Here is a 6,000-nt window from a genome sequence, read left to right as displayed (position 1 = left end):
GGTTTGTGAATTTTGAATTTATAGGGACCCTTTGCTAGGGCCCAAATTTAGCTAGCGCAGACAAGGGTTACCCCCAATCGTTGGCAAAGACCACTTTTTTGTAGTGGATCCATTGCCCCAAGATCTTCACCACTGACACACTCTCTCCACTTGCCTCTCTTCTAGTCTCACTGCTTAACTTCCTCCCAAGCCCACTTATTTTATCCAAGCCATCACCCCATTACAAAGGGGGGGATGCAAGACAACTTCAATGTGCTTCTGCACAATCAAACTTGTTGGTTATAGCTTGTCGTGCCCCAGACTCGGAAACTGGGCTCACAAAATTTTCGATCGCCAATTCCGGCACTGACAGCCTTTGTAGTACCCCATTCTCGACTCCTAGCACCCATTTACCAAGTTCCGAACAGGGATCCCACAAGGAGGATTTCTATAACTCAAGTCTATTTCATAATGAACATACCCAAGATCATAATATCATAACCACAGATAATAACTACAGGAACACCATTACAAAATCCACGAAAGATTAAAAACTTTTTACAATACAAGGGGCAAAAGAAGGAAGATATAACGACTATGAAAAGAAAACTCCAAGAGATCCGTAGCACACTCCTGCCATTGACTCCTCTACTACACATGCCAACAAACTAGACAGCGGCTCTCCTTTAGGCTCAGCAACAAACTGGAATAACGGCAAGCTGGGTATGCAGAACGTGACTGTCATGGCAGAACAGTCTAACACGGCGTGGTACTTGACAAGCCAATCCATACCCAGAATAACATCATACTCGATCATCAGCAAAATGAACAAATCCGCGGGCAGAAACATATCCCCAACCAGAATGAGGCACAACGAATAGAAACGAACCAAAACTGCAGACTTCCCCAAGGGAGTCGATACTGATAAACCCTCACAAGCGGACTCTGATGGTAGACCGGTCGATCGGCAAAACTACTTGGCTACGAACGAATGAGATGCTCTGGAATCAAACAATACACGAGCAATAGAAGCAGAGACAAGAAGAATACCCTCAACTACTCCTCCCGACGACTGAGGGTCTTGTTGAGTGGCGTAGAATTTGCTAAGGTTATGCAGAGGGCTTTAGTTTATGAGGGTGATTGGGCTACCTTTCAGAGGACTCGAGATTAGGGAGGAGACTGGAAGAGGAAGGCGCACTTAGGTAGCTCCTGCGCCAGGGCAGATTCTACACCGCTCAGCATGACCCTCAGTCGTCGCGAGGAGCAATTGAGGGTATTCTTCTTGTCTCTGCTTCTATTGCTCGTATATTGTTTGATTCCGGAGCGACTCATTCGTTCGTAGCCGAGGAGTTCTGCCGATCGACTGGTCTATCGTTGGAGTCCGCTCGTGAGGCTTTATCAGTATCAACTCCCTTGGGGAAGTGTCATGCCCCGTTCTGGTTGGGGATATGTTTCTGCCTGTGGATTTGTTTATGTTACCGATGATCGAGTATGATGTTATCCTGCGTATGGATTGGCTTGCCGAGTACCACGCCGTGTTGGACTATTCCGCCAGTAAAGTCATGTTCTACATACTCGGCTTGCCGTTATTCCAGTTTGTTGCCGAGCCCAGAGGATAGTCGTTGTCTAGTTTGTTGGCCTATGCAGTAGAGGAGTCAGTGGCAGGAGTGTGCTACGAATCTCTTCGAGTTTTCTTTTCATAGTCGTTGTATCTTCCTTCTTTTGCCCCTTGTATTGTAAAAAGTTTTAAATCCTTAAGTGGATTTTGTAATGGTGTTCATGTGGTTATGATGTTATGATCTTGGGTATGCTCATTATGAAACAGACTTATGTTATAGAAATCCTCCTTGTGCGATCCCAAGATCGGAACCTGGTGAATGGGCGCCAGGAGCCGAGAATGGGGTATTACGGAGGCTGTCGGCACTGGATTCGACGATCGGGATTTTTTTAAGCCCGGTTTCTAAGTTTGGGGCTTGACATAGCTGATCCTTTTTTGAATATTATGGCAAGTAAATGGGTGTTTAAGCGTAAGCAACATGTTGATGGTACCATTAAATGTCACAAAGCTCATTTGGAAGCCAAGCATTTTAATCAATGACAAGGGCTAAACTTTGAGCCCTGATGTCAAACCCACCACACTATTCATATCATTCGTTCCATTGTTGTATGTCGTGGATAGTCAGTTCCATAACTTGACATTAAGTATGTATTCCTTCATGGTATTATTCTCTTTGAAGAAGTCTATATGTGCCAACCGCCCGGCATTGTGGACCCTACTCATCCTACACATGTATGTCACCCTCCACAAAGCAATTTACAGCCTAAAGCAAGCCTCGCGTTTCATCACATAGTGTTCATTTTTATTAGAGACCATTTTCAACTGCAGTAATCAATGATAAGGGCTGAACTTTGAGCCCTGATGTCAAACCCACCACACCATTCATACCATTCGTTCCACTGTTGTATGTCATGGATCGTCAGTTCCATAACTTGACATTAAGTATGTATTCCTTCATGGTATTATTCTCTTTGAAGAAGTCTATATGTGCCAACTGCCCGACGTTGTGGACCCTACTCATCCTACCCATGTATGTAACCCTTCACAAAGCTATTTACAGCCTAATGCAAGCCTCGCATTTCATCACATAGTGTTCATTTTTATTAGAGACCATTTTCATCTGTAGTCAGGCTAACTCGACGTTTGTCTAATGTAACTCCCATCGGTGCATCATCCCGTTACTTTATATTGACGACATCATTCTCATTAGCAATGACCCCAAAACTCCCTACCACCTTAATTCTTACCCTTGGCTCTCACTTTCATATGAAGGGAATCAATGATTTTCGCTACTTCCTTGGTATGGAAGTTCATTAATCCTCATCTGCCATGCATCTCAAACAAAGTGTGCCTTTGATCTTTTATAACACTCCAACATTCTTGGCACCAAGCCTTCAAGCACCCCGATTATCATTGGCTCCAAGCTCTCTCCTTGATGGTGAGCTCCTTCCTGACATTATAAAGTACTAGAGCATTGTAGGAGATCTTCAACATCTTACGGTAACAAGGCCCAACATCACTTACTACGTGAATCAAGTATTGCCAATTTATGTACCAAACAACCAATGTGCATCTTGTTGCTCTAAAGCATATTTTGCAATTTCTTAAATGCATTGCCCACTTTGGCATGTCTCCATCCGGCTTTACAATTCTCACTAATAGTCTACTTGGATGTTGCTTGGTGGTGATCACTAGTCCGCCTCCAGATCTTGTGTCTATCTAGGTCCTAATCTTTTGTCACATGCAGTGTTGTCAAAATCCTACGATTTACAATTTACGATTTGAGTCAAACTTGAGCAAAACAATTTGAATCGTAACTTGAATCCTTTTTTATATGAATCCTATAATTCTATGATTTTAATCCTATGATTTACTATTCAAATCCTGATTAATAACTCAATTTATACTTGTTCTCCTCTTTTTTCAACTTCAATTGGCTTTCATTTTATGTTTTTAAATTGGTGGGGGTTGTAAAAATAGTTTAGAAAAACCTTTTGAAAAGAAAAAAGAAAAAAGAATCATTAAGAAAAGGTAAATTATTTTATTTTTTTCTTTATAAGAGAATGATGTATAAATGTTATAAAAAAATAAAAAATAAAATAAAATAAAATCTCCTCAACGTTAAATTAGAGAATGATAGTTAAAAATCAAAAATGATAGTTATATGTATTCTAGAATGATAGTTAGAAATCAAAATATCTTTTTTCTTCGGTTTATATAATCAAATGCCACTTTTCAAACATGAATCTACATCCAAGAAAAGTAATAAGAGCATAAATTATTAAAGGGTCCCTGTATACTTTTTAAGGGAAATTTCTTGAAAGACAAAAAAATTTAAAATAATAATAATAATAATAATAATAATAATAATAATAATAATAATAATAGTAATAAAAGAAGAAGAAGGAAAGATAAGAATCCTCAAACACTATGATGACACGATATCTCTTGGTGCATATGATGGCAAAGATGATTGATGAGCCTTTAATTTATTTATATTTTTCATTTTTTTTCAAATTTTAAGAAAATCATGAATTTACGATACAATTTGCAATTCAATACGATATAACCCCTATTACAATTTGCAATTCAATACGATATAACCCTTATTACAATTTTGCGATACGATAATGCATTTGACAACATTGGTCACATGTAGTGTTTTCAGTATCTTGTGATCTCACTGATATATCTTTTATCCCAGCTAGGCAATACCAAACCCAACTTTAATATCTATTTTTTCTAGTATCATGTGATATATCCACAATATAGTGAAATTGTACGATATATCCACTCCCCCTTTATAAATTCTGATATATCAATACCAAGTGCAATATCAAAATAAATAAAAGGAAGCCGTCGTTGTTTTGTCTGGAAAATTCTCTCTCTCTCTCTCTCTCTCTCTCTCTCTCTCTCTCTCTCTCTCTCTCTCTCTCTCTCTCTCTCTCTCTCTCTCTCTCTCTATATATATATATATATATATATATATATATATATAAAATCTTCCTAGCACATCGTAAGGTGATTTTGACCCACCCACTCTAGTTTGTTGAAAAAAAAAAAAAAAATCTTTAAAATTTTTCTAATATTATGATTGAAAGCTTCTTGGGGCCAGATTCTAAAAGGTATGTATTTTTTTAATTTTAAATCGTAAGAAAATCTATGATTCTTCATGTTTTGCATGAAATATTATAGATTTGGAGCTTCAATTTTAAGATTTGGGGGAGATGGTAGTTGCGAAAAATTAGAGAAAAATTTCTAATTTTCCAATTTTTTTTCCAAATAAGTTGCAATTTCTTAGTGTCCAAGAACAAAATCAAACATGTATATAACATGATCTACACATTCTAGCAACTATAACGGGTAATGATCATTTAATACCTGAATGCATATGACCCTTGAATAGTGTCTAATGTAATTGGCTGGGATAAGTGCTTAGCCCTAAATGATCTACAGTTGACAACAAATTTACTGTCTAGAATAAGATCCAAAACCGAGATCCACACATGTTCCATACAAAAATTAAACACAGGTTAAAAGCATAAAATATCAGACGTCCGAATCATGGATCAAGATCATTAGGGCATGGTAATCAGTCAATCCATATCATCGATCATTTTATATACAACGCATAAGCACTCGAATCAATGACCTCAGTGTTTAAACTCACAGAGTCTACCAGTGAGGCATGAGTGAGGACCTTCTCTGTGTCTTATTCAAATGAATTCAACAAAGGCATATATGTTATATTTTGTTTTAAAATAGTATTAAAATTTGAATTTTTAAATTTTCGATGATTTCCCTCAATTTTTGAAAAGTTGTAGTACTTTTGAGTTGTGAGTTTTATCCCACATGGGATTTGACAAAGTAAACTATCTTATATATAAGATAGTCTTTTTGCCTAGGGCCTGAGCCCCTTTCAGGGGGCATGTGAATTTGGTCCTGTGGGGGGGCTATGCCAATAGCTCTAATCTATGTCATTGACCACACAAACGCGCGCGGTCCGAGCCGAGCCAAGCCGTGTCGTGCCGTGCCGAGCCGAGTCCGAGGCCGAGTCCGAGTCCGAGTCCGTGTCCATGTCCGCGTGCGCGTGCGCATACGCGACGCAACACGACGGGACGAGACGGGCTGGGCGTGGGCGAGGGTGCGGGTGCGGTGTGTGTGTACTCCCGTGGATGTGTGTATGGGTACTCGCAGGACTGTATGTGTGGGAGTGTACTCGCATTTGCGCTTTTTCATTTTAAACCAGAGAGATGCATCCCTTCCGGTTGGTCGCCCTGCTGGGTTTAAACCCAACGGACCTAACCTTTTGTAAAGGGTGCTTATGCACCACTTCGGAGTCTATATAAAGACTACCCATTCCAGTTTTAAATGTAAGAAATTATTATCTCTCTTATAAAACTCTCTCTAATATAATTTTAAAAATTTTACTGAGTTCATCGCTGAGTCAACTCAGCACTTTC

The sequence above is a fragment of the Magnolia sinica genome, chromosome 6 (assembly GCF_029962835.1).
Source record: "Magnolia sinica isolate HGM2019 chromosome 6, MsV1, whole genome shotgun sequence".
Classification (NCBI taxonomy): Eukaryota; Viridiplantae; Streptophyta; class Magnoliopsida; order Magnoliales; family Magnoliaceae; genus Magnolia; species Magnolia sinica.
This window is presented reverse-complemented; position numbering follows the sequence as displayed.